The sequence below is a fragment of the Chlorocebus sabaeus genome, chromosome 6 (genome assembly GCF_047675955.1).
Source record: "Chlorocebus sabaeus isolate Y175 chromosome 6, mChlSab1.0.hap1, whole genome shotgun sequence".
Lineage (NCBI taxonomy): Eukaryota > Metazoa > Chordata > Mammalia > Primates > Cercopithecidae > Chlorocebus > Chlorocebus sabaeus.
In genome coordinates, this window is record NC_132909.1 from 47,573,117 (window position 1) to 47,590,280 (window position 17,164).

General features: G+C 45.7%; 1 protein-coding gene across 2 annotated transcripts in view; it reads left to right on the top strand.

The window, feature by feature from the left end:
- Window positions 1-17,164, top strand: part of BRD4 (bromodomain containing 4) — a 97,762-nt gene that overhangs the window by 767 nt on the left and 79,831 nt on the right. The window lies entirely within an intron of this gene.

Sequence of the window (17,164 nt, forward strand, 5' to 3'; positions counted from 1 at the left end):
GGCGCTCACGTGGGCCTGGCCCGGCGCGCTCTTCCTCTGGCACCCAGGTGCTTCTGCCTGGGTCGGGGCAGCGCGCCCCCGCCCCCATCTTCTCACCTTCCTGGCGGTCCCCGGAGCCCTGCGGAGAAAGGGGCAGGTCCCCTCCGGAGGGAGGTGACTGCCGCTGCACGCAGGTCTGAGGACAGGCCTCCGAGGGCGGTAGCGGTGCCTTGGGGGCGAGCTTGGCCCGCTTGACGCACCCACTCCCAGCCTGGCAGCCCCTTGCTGGGTGCTTTGTTTTCGCCGGCGTCCTTACAACCGCCTATTTTATTTGCAGTGTTGTGTGTGTGTGGTGGTGGTGGTGGTGGTGGTGGTGGTGGTGGTGGTTTGGGGTGGGGAGTTGTGATTCAGCGAAATAAAATGATCCCCCTCTTCCCAAACGGAAATAGCATGGCTTCACCCGGCTGAGATGCCCCCAAGGCTTGGCCTTCCTTGAAGATGGGAAACCCCACGCTGGTGTAGTGGACGGTGTAAATACTTTGGTTCAGGCCGGTGCGTGAGTCATGTGCTTCTGCTGGGTGGCTGACCTCCCTTTTACTCGAGACTACGCTTTGGTTTTTAAGATTTTTATTTGCTTATTTACTTGTTTACGTTTTGTGCAGTCTGGTGGGGTGTCTGGTCTTGGTCATTGGGCTCATTTCTCTGCGTATGTGTTGGATGCTAGTGACCCCTTGGAATGTATGCTTCACGAGAATTGGAATGTCTGCTTACCTTCGACAGGGCTCTACCAGTCTGTGGTCCCAAAAACCAAGTCGCAGTTTACCTCTAAAGCAGTGGCTCTTTGGGGCTGTAACAGTGGTCGGGAGTTTTTTTAAGAATGGAGCTGTCAAGTTCCCTACAAATTCCTTGAAATTTGTAGTCGTTTGGAAGTTGTAAAGAAAGCGATACTCAAAAGGATTTATGAATGTGTTTTTAATTTCAAGAAAGATTTTGATGGCACAATCTGTTTTATGACCTTGCCTATATATATATATCTATGTATTTTTTTTTTTGAGATGAGTCTCGCTCTGTTGTCCAGGCTGTAGTGCAGTGGCGCGATATCGGCTCACTGCAACTTCCCCTCCGGGGTTCAAGCGATTCTCCTGTCTCAGCCTCCCGAGTAGCTGGGACTACAGGGCCCGCCACCACGCCCAGCTAATTTTTGTATTTTTAGTAGAGATGGCAGTTTCACCATGTTGGCTAGGCTGGTCTCAAACTCCTGACCTCAGGTATTCCGTCCTCCTCGGCTTCCCAAAGTGTTGGGATTACAGGCCTGAGCCACCGTTTCCGGCCGCCAATAGTTGTATAAAACATTTATTTCGGTTTAATTTGGGTGGGGATTATCTTTTCACTTGTAGATAACCAACCGCTTCCCCCCAAAAACGTAAACCAGGGAAAGATAAACCACTCAGGGTCTCGATTGATCAAATGGAGAAGGCAAAGCCTAACCTGAAAAAAATGTGTTGCTGCTCTGTTATCCACCATACTTCTTACTTTGATAGGAAACACAGTATCTTAAAGGCTCAGACTGGAGTAAGCTGGTCTCAGAATGGCTTTAGTTGATCTTAACTGGAAGGAGTCGAGCCCACCTCAGTGTATCTTGCTAGCAGTCAGCCCAGTGGAATTGCTGAAGATAAGGAACTTTGCCTACAGATGAAAGATAAGAAGGTAGCTGCTGTGTTTTAAGGATTGTTTGGCTGTTCTGGGGTGCTATATGCGTAGCTTCACTAGTCTGGAGGACAGCGAGGGAACATTTTTAGCTAAGAATAACAAGAGAATCATTGGCCACTTAGTAAAATTTCCACTAAATTATTGAATTGTTTAAAGGAATTTAGACTTTGTTTCCAGAAGTTGCATTTTTGAGCCAGTTGTTGTGATCTTTGTACTAAATTGCACTTTTGCTTTAGGAGGTGGGGGTAACAATATTTTCTTGTTTCACAATTCAGGTTATTGAATGACTTGAGATTTACAGATTTGAGATGTTGGATTTTGTTTTGTTTTAAATTAATTTTTTGAGACAGTCTAGCTGTCTGTCGCCAGGCTAGAGTGCAGTGGCGTGATCTCGGCTCACTGCAACCTCCACCTCCCGGGTTCAAGCAATTCTTCTGCCTCAGCCTCCCAAGTAACTGGGATTACAGGCACGCGTCGCCACACCCAGCTAATTTTTGTTTTTTAGTAGAGACGGGATTTCACCATGTTGGCCAGTATGGTCTCCATCTCCTCACCTCTGGATCCACCCGCTTCGGCCTCCCAAAGTACTGGGATTACAGGCCGGAGCCACCGCGCCCTGCCTGTTTTGTTTTTAAAGCAAAAAATCATTTGGCACCTCAGTGATTTGAAGACCCTGGGCTGTTAAATCTGATTGTGAAAACTTACCGTGTAGTCCGTCGTATTTTGTGAATGTAAAATGTTTTGGTTTCTGATTTTGAATAAACTGGTAGAGTAAACCATGTTTGTCTTTATGTTCCTGGTGAATCTGTAAAAAGGAAAGATAAGCTTGTCATTGGAGACAGCTCTAATGTTTCATAAATCTTTGTGATTTTTGGTGTCTAGAAAAGAGTGTATATTTGCAAGGTGAGAATTGTGAGGAATTCCTTGCTGGTGCTGACATTTAATACGTAAGAGATTAGTTTGGAAAGATAAAATTTCCTTGTTAACTTAAAAAAAAAAAAAAAAAAGCAGAACGGGCCGGGCATGCTGGCTCAAGCCTGCAATCCCAGCACTTTGCGAGGCCGAGGTGGGCGGATCACCTGAGGTTGAGAGTTCAAGACCAGCCTGATGAACATGGAGAAACCTCGTCTCTATTAAAAATACAAAATTAGCCGGGCATGGTGGCGCATGCCTGTAATCCCAGCTACTTGGGAGGCTGAGGCAGGAGCATCGCTTGAACCCGGGAGGCATAGGTTGCGGTGAGCCAAGATGACGCCATTGCACTCCAGCCTGGTCAACAAGAGCGGAACACCATCTCAAAACGAACGAAAGACAAAACCAGAATGTAAGTTGGATGAGGGCAGGGTTTTGTTTGCTTGACTTTGCCTATTTTATTATGTTGTATCTTGTGGCTAGAAGAGCTCCTTAAATAATCTCAATGAATAAACTGGAGAAATAATTGAGCAAGAATCTTGCATGCTATAATGCCAAATGCAAATAATCGTGCTTTAAAAATGTTGTTAGCCGTGGACATAATTGTTCAGTAGTGACTTACAAGGAATGTGAGTTTTAACTAAGATAACGCCAAGGTCCCTCGGAGTTGCAGTAAACTTATTATTAGTCCGAGCAGCCTGGCGTACAGTGTGCTTCCATGCACTACTGGACATTTCCCACTTAACAGTTTGAAGTGCGGTGAGTGGCCTTGCGCTGTGGTTCAACCCTGACCTGCAAAAAGTATTTTTAAGAGGCAGGAGTAGTGGGTAATAAACACACATGGGTAGCATTTCTTAATGTGAATCTCATGTTGTCAGTGAAAACCTGATCACTTTTTTTAAACATTGAACACATTTTTAAATATTTTGATTTTCGTGTGTGCATGATTGACCAATCTGTCTCTACAATTGGTCCCTGAGCCCTTACTATGTACAAGGAAAGACTGAAAGATGTTTGTATAATGACTTTAATATGCATAGTCTTTATTATTAGCGTGTTCATCCTCCACGTTTATTGAACATCAATTATGTATAATTTGAGCATAATACTATTATTGTAAAATCCTACCAAACATATTTTTTAAAAAAATAATAATTTTGAGATAAATGTTGTTATACATGATACAATCATGGGTTTTTAAATGTATTTACGGAGATTTGCAGCCATCACTGCAACGAATTTTAGGACATTTCCATTCCCCCAAAAGAAATCCATTACCTATCATTCTCCATCCTCCTGCCCACCCCCCACCACTTTTGCCCCTGGAAACCAGTCATCTACTCTCTGCCTCTATAGATCTGCCTGTTCTGGATATTTCAGGAATCGTACAATATGTAACCTTTTGTGCCTGGCATCTTTCACTCACTGTACTGTTTTTTAAAGGTTCTTGCTGTGTAGCGTGAGTCAGTACTTCATTCCTTTTTATAACTGAATGATATTCCGTTATATGGCTATGCTACATTTTGTTTACCCGTTCATTAGTGGTTAACATTTGGGTTGTTTTCACTTTTTGATAGTTGTGAATAGTGCTGTTAAAATACGTTTGTGTACTTTTTTTTTTTTTTTTTTTTTTGAGACGGAGTCTTGCTGTGACGCCCGGGCTGGAGTGCAGTGGCGTGATCTCAGCTCACTGCAGCCTCCGCCTCTGGGTTTTGGGTTCAAGCAATTCCCCTGCCTCATTCTTCTGAGTAGTTGGGATTACAGGCACCTGCCACCACGCTCGGCTAATTTTTGTATTTTTATTAGAGACTGTGTTTCACCATGTTGGCCAGACTGGTCTTGAACTCTGGAGTTCAAGTGTGATCCACCCACCTGGCTTTCCAAAGTGCTGGGATTACGGGCGTGAGCCACTGTGCCTGGCCTTTTGTGTACAGTTTTTAGTTTCTCTGCGACAGATATCTGGGAGTGGAATTACTGGATCATATATCTATATTCAAGTTTTTGAGGATGCACAGCAGCTTTTTAATGGCATTGATTTTTCTAGTACTTAGGTAGAAGGGTTAAAAGCTTAATGGGATACTGAGTAACTGTTTAAATGAATGAGGAAATGCAACTGCAAGGGTATCAGTATGTTGACATGTTGTAATACTGCCTTCATGGTTTGGTCACTGTTTGGTTTTTTTACATTGTGCTTGGTTACAGAACAGTTTGAAATGCTACTCCATAGAGAAGATGCACCCCAAACTTGCACTTCCATTATTGTAAAGGGTGATGTTTTAAAGCAGTTTGTTTTCAGTCTAAACAAGCTACCAATCTCAATTAAACCATGTCCACATGTCTTAGTGTAATTCATGGGATGTAGTCCACTCTGAAGAAGTAGAGGAAGAGAGTTCTGAGTCACGGTGAGGGCAGAGCAGCTGTCTGTACCAGTGTTGTCCTTGTCCTGAAGAGGAACAACGTTGGTTGGTCCACATCATTTGAAAACGAGATTGTAAGCCTTTTTTTTCTTTAAACAAAATAGTGCGTGGTCATTTTAAGGAATTTGGAAAATATAGGATGTTAAAATGATGGTTGAAAATGTCTTAATCCCGTTTTCTTTCCTTCCACTTATTTGTCTGTATCTGAGTAACACAATTGGGTTGTAGTGAAGTTCTTTGTTTTTAATTTTTATTTATTTATTTAGAGACAGAGTTTTGCTCTGTCATCCACGCTGGAGTCACTCTATCACCCGTGCAGAGATTGGCTCACTGCAACCTCTGCCTCTCCGGTTCAAGCCATTCTCATGCCTCAGCCTCCTGAGTAGCTGGGTCTGCAGGCTCCCCATTCCACCACACCTGGATAATTTCTTGTAGTTTTAGTAGAGACGGGGTTTTGCTGTGTTGGCCACACTGGTCTCGAACTCCTGGCCTCAAGTGATCTGCCTGTCTGGGCCTCCCAAAGTGCTGGGATTAGGATAACAGGCATGGGCCACAGCGCATAGCCTTTTTTTTTTTTTTTTTTTTTTTTTTTTTTTTTTTAAAGATGGAGTGTTGCTTTGTTGCCCAGGCTGGAGTGCAGTGGGGTGATCTCGGCTCACTGCAAGCTCTGCCTCCCAGGTTCATGCCATTCTCCTGCCTCAGCCTCCCGAATAGCTGGACTGCAGGCGCCCACCACCACGCCTGGCTTATTTTTTGTATTTTTAGTAGAGATGGGGTTTCACCATGTTAGCCAGGATGGTCTGGATCTCCTGACCTCGTGATCCGCCCACCTCGGCCTCCCAAAGTGTTGAGATTACAGGCGTGAGCCACGGCGCCCGGCCTTTTTTTTTTTTTTTTTTTTAAATACTACATTGTGAACATTTCCAAAATGTTCCATTTTAACTGGGTGCTTAGCTATCATATGAATAGCATAATTTAATTCTGCTATTTTTGGACATTTGGATATGATTTCCAAGTTTTCTTTTTTTTTTTTTTTGAGACGAGGTCTTGCTCTGTTGCCCAGGCTGGGGTGCAGTGGCGCGATCTCGGCTTACTGCAGCCTCCGCCTCCCGTGTTCAAGTAATTCTCCTACCTCAGCCTCCCTAGTAGCTAGGATTATAGACATGCACCCGCACGCCCAGCTGATTTTGTATTTTTAGGGTTTCTCCATGTTGGTCAGGCTGGTCCGGAACTCCCGACCTCAGGTGATCCTCCCGCCTCAGCCTCCCAAAGTGCTGGGATTGCCGCCGTGTCTGTTTTTTTCTCTGTTTTATCTTTGAATTGGGGAGTGTGTATTTTTGAAAACTTGATTTAACTTATTTTCTGGAAAGGTTGCGTGTATTTCCATTTCTCCAATCAGAGCTTGACAGTGTCTTGTTTATAGGGGTGAGATTTTAAACATTTTTTTTTCCCATAAATGATGATGTATGAAAACAAAATGTGTCTTTTTTAATGTGGTGAGAAGTGTCTCTAAACTCTTGCTCTTTGACTTTTCTACCCTCTCCTGCCCAGAGTTGGACTTTGTTTCCTGAAATCAAGTCTCCTGACCCAGCAGTATGAGCACAGTCCAGTCTTACTGGAATGCTCTAGGGAGGGTGACCTTGGAGGCTTGATTAGCCTCTTGGCTTCCAGTCCTATATCATTTTTGCTGCCTTGCTCCAAAGACTGATAACACCAGTACGGCACATTCAGGCCTCGGTTAGACTCTTGGCCCTGTTACCTGCTGTGTGACATTCAGTCTGTCACTCAGCCTTCCCAGAGCTTCACTGGCCCATCCTTCAGATGAGAGTACAGTGAGACAGTGCCTCAGAGGGCACACAGCACAGGTCTTGGCAGCAGTGCTGTGCCCTCTCAAGGTTAGCTACTGCTGTCCTTGCCCAAGGTGAAGAATAGAAGTGGGAAGAGGAAGCCAGGGGTCAGAGTAGAGCTGCTGACAGCCAGGAGGTGCACCAGCTGATCCAGGGCATGGTACTGGGTGATACTACGGCCTACCAGGTGCCTTCTAGAGGTGCCACCTCTTCCAAGTGAGCTCTGAGTGGAGACCAGTGGAAGAGGAGCTTGAAAGCAGGATTGTGTTTGTTTTTATCTTTTAATGAGATTAAGAACAGTGATAATGGGATTAGTGGAGGTGCAGCAGCTTTGGGGGCATCCACCCTGGGATGTTTGCTGCAGAGTTTGGGGAAATGATCCAGCAGGGGAAGCTGCCTCAGTGTATCCTCAAGCCTAAAATGTAACTTACCCATCTTATGAAAACCTGGTTATCTGAACACAAAGACATGGTCAGAGAGCCAGAAGGCACTGGGGGGCCAAAGTTTTTCCAAAACACAGGAACATTTTTATCTTTCTGGCCTCCATTGGCCCTGATTCTAATTATATTGGCATGTGGGCTTGGTGAAAGAATTCTGGTCCCCAGGAAGATGTGAGGTCTCCCTGGAAAAGTTTGGTAGAGTGATCCTGGCAGCTGGATGTGTGGAGGTCCTGACTGGGAGCCTGGCTACTGCTCATTGACTTTGGGCCTTTTGACCAGAAGAACCAATTAATTCCAGTTACTTACTAGGAGTCATTGGGATCCAGTTCCCCGAAAGTTGTTGCCTTTTGTTTGTGTAAAATGCAATTGAAAGATTTCTTTAAAAGTTGGTCACATAATCTAAGCATTAACTTCAAATTAAGAGAATGTGAATAAATTTGACATTTGTTCTATTTTTCATTTATCCTAGGTGTAGACTGTTGTGTGATTCCTTCCCGCCCTCCCTCCTCCGCCTCCCCACCCCCGCTGCCCCAGGCATGTGTTAGCCTGTTCTGCCCAGCTGGAAGTTTCTGGGACCTTGGGCTGTGGCAGACAGTGTTGATTGGGTTTGGGTGGAGCTGTGTACCAGAGCGGGAAAGGAGAGAGAACACCATAGAGTTCACTGTCGGGTGCAGTCCCAGCCCCGCCCCCTTCTGGCCTTGACCTCAGGGGAGTTAACATCATCTCCGTGTAAGCCACAGTTTTCTCTTCTGTAAAATGGGATCAGTGTGCCTGCACAATGACAAAAGTGGGACCATGTGGGTTCTGACCTGGGCCTCATGTCTAATTGTATAAAGATGCCTGAGACTCTCGAGAAAGATGGAGGCTAAGGAGTGCTGGTTTTGCTCTCTGCCTGAAAAAGTGTGAGAAATGCTGTCCAGGCCCTTCCTAGTTAGTGTGTGTGGTCACCTTCCTTTCCTTGTCTTGGTCCCCACTCAAGGCTGAAACTCTTTATTTGTTCCTAGCTGCTCTTATGTCAAGAGACACTGGTACACTGTCAACCAGCACCAGGGGAGTGGTGTTGGGCTTGGTATTACACAGTTTTCAGAAACGTGAATTAGTAATTCTCATGTCCTTGTGTGTTGCTAATGTCACCAGTTGTTCTTTCTCAGGCAGTAACGTATACACGTCTATGGGTGGATTAGCCTTTGAGGTTTTGTTTTGTGTGAAGAAAAGGGAAGAGGGTGAGAAAAATTTGGGGACTTCATACTTGAAAATTTTACGTGCTGTTCGAGGAAACGTACATTTTGTGGGAGCAGATCATTATCATGAGAGTTGAAACAAAAAAACTACATGGAGGTGGAACCTGCCAGCCCAGTGGTGGGTGCCAGTCTGGGCCATACTGGGCTGCTGGGGCAGACTCAGCAGGGAACATCTGTCTGTGTCCTTGGACCCGTTGCCTATCCACTCTAGCCTCAGTTTTTCGTATATAAAGTAGGGCAGATAGGTTTGGGTTCCAGAGAAAATTGACCAGAATCTGGATTTTAAGAGAAAGCAGTTCTTTTTTTTTTTTTTTTTTTTTTTTTTTAAAAGATGGGGTCTTGGCCGGGCGCGGTGGCTCAAGCCTGTAATCCCAGCACTTTGGGAGGCCGAGACGGGCGGATCACGAGGTCAGGAGATCGAGACCATCCTGGCTAACACGGTGAAACCCCGTCTCTACTAAAAACACAAAAAACTAGCCGGGCGTGGTGGTGGTCGCCTGTAGTCCCAGCTACTCGGGAGGCTGAGGCAGGAGAATGGCGTAAACCCGGGAGGCGGAGCTTGCAGTGAGCTGAGATCCGGCCACTGCACTCCAGCCCGGGCGACAGAGCGAGACTCCGTCTCAAAAAAAAAAAAAAAAAAAAAAAAAGATGGGGTCTTGCTGTGTTGCTCAGGCTGGACTTGAACTTCTGGGTTGAAGTGATCCTCCTGCCTTAGCCTCCCAATTAATTGGAAGAAAATAATTATTTGTATGTTTGTTTGTTTGTTTTTGAGACCACTCCATTGCCCAGGCTGGAGTGCAGTGGTGCGATTTCAGCTCACTGCAAGCTCCGCCTCCTGGGTCCACGCCATTCTCCTGCCTCAGCCTCCCAAGTAGCTAGGACTACAGGCGCCTGCCACCACGCCCAGCTAATTTTTTTATTTTTAGTAGAGATGGGGTTTCACCGTGTTAGCCGAGATGGTCTCAATCTCCTGACCTCATGATCCACCCACCTCGGCCTCCCAAAGTGCCGGGATTACAGGCGTGAGCCACCGTGCCTGGCCTTTGTTTTGTATTTTTTAGTAGAGACGGGGTTTCGCTGTGTTAGCCAAGATAGTCTCAATCTCCTGACCTTGTGATCTGCCCGCCTTGGCCTCCCAAAGTGCTGGGATTACAGGCGTGAGCCACCGCGCCCAGCCTTCGTTGTGTGTTTTTAAACCCATGGGTCATGAAACAAATCTAGTGGGTTGCAGTTGGTGTATAGGGGAGAAAAGGGAAATGTCAGAGGGTGTCCCAATTTTCAAAGCTATTTCAGAAAACCTTTGCTTTGATCTTAGGTGTTGTGTACATTATAAAATGTGTTTCTTTTGGGGGAGTCATGCCAGAGGAGTGTGAATTACATTGGTTTCCATGCTACTTGATGGCAATTGCGAGTACTTTGATTTTTGTGTGTGTGTGTGTGTGTGTGTGTGTGTGTGCGCGCGCCATTTTGCGATCAGTTTCTTCATTTGCCCAATAATGACTGTTCTGGATACACTTTCTAGTAGCAGGTGAAATGCGTGGATCTGTAGTTTCTTTTCTTCCCTGTACCCACTGTATTTTAGGAACTTTATAGGGGGTGGTGTGAGGGAAGTTGAAGAAGCATGGAGTGGTGAAGGTCTAGTAGTTTGCCACAGGTGAAACTTTCAAGAAGTATGTAGGGTGTCATTTGTGTGCATGTGTGGTAAGCTACTTGTTGATTATTCTCAGATGTTGTTCTCCTAACTTTATTCAGTTGACTGTTAGGAAATGGTTGTATTAGTTAGGTCTCTCTCTGGTATAAATAACAAAGTTAGCTGAAGCAAAAGGGGATTTGTTGCCTGATGCAACATGAGGCTTAGAAGTAGATGAATCTAGGGGCTTCACAATGACTTCAGAACTTGTTCTCTATCACTAATGTTCTGACCTCAAGGTCAAGAGTTAGTCTTCCCCAGTAGTGCTCTCTGATGGCAGTGGATTCTAGGTTGGGTCATTGCCCATCTCTGACCATGTGCAGAATGGGAATGCTTAGCTGGCTTGCCTCAAGTATGGCCCCTGTAGCTGGTCTCTGCCTTCCACTCCATTAACCCAAGTAGTTGCTCCAGCAGCATCTTGTTTGTTGATATGAGGCATGCTAGATGGGATGCTATGGGAGAGTCTGTCTTTTCTGCCTTCCTCCCCTCCCCTCCCCTCCCCTCCCCTCCCCTCCCCTCTCCCTTCCTCCACCTCCTGGGTCAAGCGATTCTCCTGTCTCAGCCTCCCAAGTAGCTGGGATTACAAGCATGTGCCACCATGCCCGGCTAGTTTTTGTATTTTTAGTAGAGGCAGGGTTTCACCCCGTTGGCCAGGCTGGTCTCAAACTCCTGACCTCAGGTGATCCATCTGCCTTGGCCTCCCAAAGTGTTGAGATTACAGGCATGAGCCACCATGCCTGGCCCACAGTCCTATACTGAAAGTAAAATGTACTCCCGAACTTGAAGCAAGAAATTTTGGTTGGCATACTAGTTTGTAAACCAGAATTAGTGGAAAATAGTTCAGAATTGAGTTACTCACAAAGGGTAGACTGAAAATAGTTAAGGATGTATGTATCCCAAATATTTTCATAGAAGATGAAATACACTGTTTATCTTACCTGTGTCAGGCATAGAAGGAGCTCTGGGAGAAGTCATGCCAAGTCTCAGGAGTCACTTGGGTATGCTGAAGGATGCAGTTTGGCGGGAAAACAGCACTGAAGGGAGCACAGGAGTGAGACCAGCTTAGACAGTTGAGGAAGTGTTCAGGAAAATCTTGGATCAGTGACCAGGTAGATATAAAGTTTCAATAAATGCTTACAAGATTGAAATTGTATTTGCATATTAGGTCTCTCCCCCATATAAATAACAAGTTATATGAATAACAACTTGTTATTTATATGGTAACTTATATAATTTATATGGTATATTTTTATGAGTAACTTGTTACTTCAGGAGACTGGAGTCATCTATCTTCCATGCCTGCAAAAGCTACAGTTGTAATTTTGCTATTTACTAAGCTGTTTCCATACTCAAGTTCTTGTAGTCTGCTGCTTGGCATTCCTTAAGCATTACAAAAAGCTGCCTCAGATTTCCATAATCAAAAACAAGTGTTAAGTTCTACTGTAATAATTGTTTTCCTACAGTTCTTATTGTTGGAAGTATTCGGTCCTTTAGGAGGCTCAAAATAATTGAGTCTAGTGGCTGAGAATGGGACTGGCCCTGCTTCTCTCTAGATCATCACTCCTTAAGAGGAGGCTGGAGGTCTCCTTGAGTATGCTACAAATGCTTTAGATCCTCTCTCCACAAAAATGCACATAGGCATAAACATTGAACTCTAAAGACCAGGTACCAGAATTAATTTCCTGATTTTACTCTGAGGAAGAAAAATTTATTACAGTGTTGGTTAAAAGGCTATTGATGGCTTTTTTGGGTTTTTTTGTTTGTTTGTTTGTTTTGGAGATAGAGTCTCACTTTGTTGCCCAGGCTGGAGTGCAGTGGCATGATCATGGCTAACTAGTCTCAGCCTCCCCATACTCAGGTAATCCTCCCACCTCAGCCTCCTGAGTAGCTGGAGCTACAGGCGTGGGCCACCACACCCAGCTAATTTTGGTATTTTTTTGTAGAGACAGGGTTTTGCCATGTTGCTCAGGCAGGCTGGTCTGGAATCCTGGGCTTAAGCAGTTCATCTGCCTCGGCCTCCCAAAGTGCTGGGATTACAGGCATGAGCCACCTCACCCTGCCTCTTGATGGTCTTGAATACTTTTTATTTTTATTTTTTAAGACAGGGTCTTGCTCTGTTGCCCAGGCTGGAGTGCAGTGGCTTGATCTTGGCTCACTGCAGCTTTGACCTCCCAGGCTTAAGTGATCCTCCCACCTCAGCCTCCTGAGTAGCTGTGACTACAGATGTGTGTCACCATGCCTAGCTTAGTTTTACTTTTTGAGACAAGGTGTCACTCTGTCATCCACGCTGGAGTGCAGTTGCTCACTGCAGCATCAGCCTTCCAGGTAGCTGGGACTACAGGTGTGAGCCACCATGCCCAGCTAATTTTTTGTATTTTTGTGGAGACGGGGTTTCGCCATGTTGCCCAGGCTCCAACTCCTGGGCTCAAGTGATCTGCCCACTTTGGCCTCCCAGAGTGCTGAGATTACGGGTGTGAGGCACTGCTCCTGGCCTTTTTTTTTTTTTTTTTTTTGTAGAGACAAGGTCACCCTGTGTTGCCCAGGCTGGTCTTGAATTCCTGGACTTGAGCAAGCCCCCTGCCTTCTTTGCTTCCCAGAGTGCTGGGATTACACGGGTGAGCCACTGTGCCAGGCTGGTTTTCACATTATCTTTTGTAGACATTTACAACTTGGAAACAGGGTGGATCACCCATTTTAGTTTGTCCTTGTAAAAATCCTCCAGAGGTTTCACAGAGTTGTCAGGTAACATGTCAACAGTGGTGTGAACCTTCCTAGGGCTCCTGTGCCCCCAACTTTGTCAGCTTGTGCTCTTTCCTAGGGATAAGGAATTTGAGAATGTACCAGAATTGGGTCTGTTGCAGAGGCCACAGATGAGGGTCTTGGTACTAGGGCTCTTCACTGAAGCTGCTGCTGTTTGTAAACTGTCTCCATGATTTGCTGCTGTTACGGAGCCTTTGCTGCAGAAGGTAACTGAATGGTTTCTAGCCAGCCTGATTATTTATGTGGTGGTGTTGGATGTGGGTAGGCTTACGAGATTTATGCTGCGGTCCCTTACTGGCTTAATGTGTGCCCTCTGCTGTGGGACATTTGCTTACGTATGCACTTGAACCTGCAGATTGAGGCAGAAAGCCTGTGGGAAAGTACCATTCTTCACCATGACATGCTTATGTTTAGGGATATCGGCATGCTACAGCAAGCAGTGTACACAGTGCCTCTCTCTTTTTCCTCACATCCCTGTCTGGTGGAAGGAATAGGAAATACAATACCATAAACTTGAATAATTCATACTTCTGTAATTGGGGCAGAGTTGAGTCAGAGGATGGAAAAGAACTCTTATTACTTCTAAGAATAGCACCTATTACAGACTCTTTCACCCCTCCCTAAATAATTTCTATAGTTTAAAGATTAAACTTGTATGTGCCAATGGATGTTTTCTCTCATTCATTTACCATTGGTCTTGGCTTTTATTAATCCCATTTCTCTGCTCAGTTGGATTGCAGTCTTACTGTACAGGCCTGATTTTTGTAACTTAAGCAATTTCCTCTTTCTATTCTGTAAGAGAAATAAGATCATGTATGTGAAAGAGTTCTGTGAAAGGTGGTGCTATCTCTGTGTAGGTTGTTTTCATTTGTAATCTTCCTTAAAAATTACTTGGCTCTGAAGCACTTTTCAGTTATAAACTGCCAAGTATTAGAGTTGTGTGTATATGAGACTCTTCATTTGTTTTCCTTTTGACAGTAGGAAACCATTGAGCTGACAGATTAGCTGCCTGGAAATAATACCACCTTCATGTTCATCTATTTCAAAATAATAGCTCACCTATCTGTAATCCCAGGAATGCAGTTTTAAATTTCCAGTGTTGGAGCAGTCTCTCTATTGGGCCCTTTTGAGTTTCATAGCATGCTGCCTGCAGCTTGCCTATCTTCAGTCTTTGGGCCTGTCTGCTCTGGTAACTGATGTCCTTTGCACTTGTGAGAGCTGGTTACCCTTTCTGGCCTGTGTCTCTTTCCCCTGACCTTCTGAACACCACCACCACCACCCCCTGCTGCCCCCGCACTCCCATTGTTCACCTTAAAGCAGTCCTTATCTTTGTTGACTCTGAAAAGTTCAGGGTTTGTAGCAAATAGTTGTCTATGAATAGGCTTCCCTGTAAAGTATAAAACTACATTTTCTGACTGAATGCTTGACATCTTCCTTAATTTTTTTCTGTTACTTAATGCATGCCTATTCTGAAGTGGTGGAGCCAAACATCCATCAGTCCGATTTCTGTGTCAACCATGGTGATGTAGGGAGCTGCAGACCTGGTCACTTCACTGCCACATTGCTCTCCCCAGACCCTGAGCTTGAGGTCACTGGTGCTGATTGTTCTGTCTTAGCAAATATTTCTAAGACTCTGTGCATTCCTTAAGTCCTCAGAAAACAACCATATACACTGGGCACTAGTATCATCCCGGTTTGCAGATGAGGAAGCTGATGCTTGGAGAGCTGTCACTTGGGCAGGGTTGCAGGGTCACAGAGCTGGTAAGTAGTTGGGAGCACTTGTCTCCAGAGCCTGCTAGCCTCCTGGCTGCTGTGGCACAAGCTGTGGGAATCCACCATATTCAGCTTTGTTCTCAATGAACTCAGATTGTTTGGATGATGCGTAATGAGCACAGGGTACAGCTCAGAAGTGCTCTCCGAGACGTCCAGGCAAGGCAGCGTGAGAGGGAAGAGACCTTCCAACTGGGAGCATAGGAAGGGGGCTAGTGTTCAGTCTAGTTCTTCAGTGAGGACAGCAGAGGTTTAGACAGAGACCTGAACGGGTCTGAAAGCAACTACCTGTCCCTTGGAGGTGCTCACCAGGGTGAGGGGATGGTCAGAAGAGGGATGCAGAACGCTGACTGAACAGGTCTCCTTTTCACCCAGACATCTGGTCAGTAAAAACAGTGCTCCCCTCCTGAGGAGTTTCTCATGAAGACATTCACAAGAGTGGAATTTAACTTCATCTTGAAAAAGTTTCCGCTAGAGAACCAAGTTGCCTTGATTTAGTATCACTTCCATTTTTTCTTTTTCCTCTCTTTTTGTTTCGAGATGGAGTTTGGTTCTTATTACCCAGGCTGGAATGGAATGGTGTCGTCTCAGCTCACTGCAACCTCCGTCTCCCAGGTTCAAGTGATTCTCCTGCCTCGGCCTCCTGAGTTGCTGGGATTAAAGGCATGCGCCACCACGCCTGGCTGATTTTTCTGCATTTTTTATTAGAGACAGGGTTTCACTATGTTAGCCAGGCTGGTCTCTAACTCCTGACCTCAGGTGATCCACCTGCCTCGGCCTCCCAAAGTGCTGGGATTACAGGTGTAAGCCACCACGCCCGGCCTTCACTTCCATTTTTTCTTTTGCTACTCAGCGCAAGTCTGTGAGTACGGAAGTGGGAGGATTGGGGAGAAGTCAGTAAACTGGAGTGTGTCTTTAGTCCAGGTGCCCCAGGCTCGTTAAAATTGTGGTGTGAACTGGATGATCTTTCAGGATTATGGTGAGCTGCTCAGTCTTGAGACGCTTTTTTTTGAGACAGAGTCAACCAGGCTAGAGTGCAGTGGTATGATTTCAGCTGACTGCAGCCTCCACCTCCCGGGTTCAAGTGATTCTCATGCCTCAGCCTCCCAAGTAGCTGGGACTACAGGCGCCTGCTACCACGCCCAGCTGGGGTTTTTTTTTGGGGGGGGGTATTTTTTGTAGAGATGAGACTTCACCATGTTTTCACGCTGGTCTTTAACTTCTGATCTCAACTGATTCACATGCCTGGTCCTCCCAACATGCTGGGATTACAGGCGTGAGCCACCATGCCTGGCCCTTGAAGTGCTGCTTACTGTAGGGTAGAATTGAGTTCTAGCTCATGGGTGCTTCCCCAGCCCCCCATCCCCTTAAGGATTCTGTTTCCAAGGGAATTTCCTGCCTGCCTCAGACACACCAAATGGGACTCAGTCAACATCCATGTCCAATGTATGTGCTGGATGTACTCGGTAATCAGACACTATTCTGCGTTCTGCATGTACATTTGATGGTGAACGGAGGAGTTTCCCGTGTGTGTGCTGTATATACTGCAGACATGACAGTGAGTGAGGCAGGGGTTTCAGGGATCCTCATGTCTCCAGTGGTGGAGATTGTTGCACAAAGATCCTAATACCCCTGTGCTAGAGAGGTGGTGATGGATTTAACAGGTGTGCCCTGAAGGATTTTACTTTTACATCTTTTCTTTGACTTTGTAAAATGACACATGATCTCATTCAGTAGGAAATTGGCTCTGAATACCTGTGGGGGGGGAAAAAACCCAGTCCAGAGAAAATGGTAGAAGTGGTTAAACTCCACGCCAGTGCTACTAGTAAGCCAGTTGAAAAGTACACAATCAAAATAAAATAGATGACTGCAACATGATTATGCTACCCTGAAACCGCATTGCATGTAGGATAAGACCTACACTCCTGTTGTGTGGCACCCTGAGCTCCTGGGTTCTATGACTCACTGTTGCCTCATTCAGTTCATTTGATTCTTCTTCCAGACATCCCCCAAACCCCATTCCCTCCATCTTCCGAGGTCTGGTTTGGACCTTATTTATTTTACAGTGTACTACTACCCAATTTCCGAAGCAGTGCCGTCCAGGAGGACTTTCTGCAGTGTTGGGAATGTTCTGCAGCTGGGTTATCCAGCCTGGTAGCCACTGTCCCTTGTGGTAAGTTGGGCCTTTGATGGGGGCTTGGAACACTCAGTAGTGCTGTTGTCAACCTGTTTTGACAGGTTTTAGAGAAAATGGGGTCTCTTTAGCTCCTTGACCATGTGGAGCTTGTGGGATATCCTCATGGATGCTGTCATTGAAGCAGTTGGATGTGCAAACCTGGAATGCAAGGGTGGATCTAGACCAGATTTGGGGGTGTTGGGCATCGCCAGGAGGATGGGT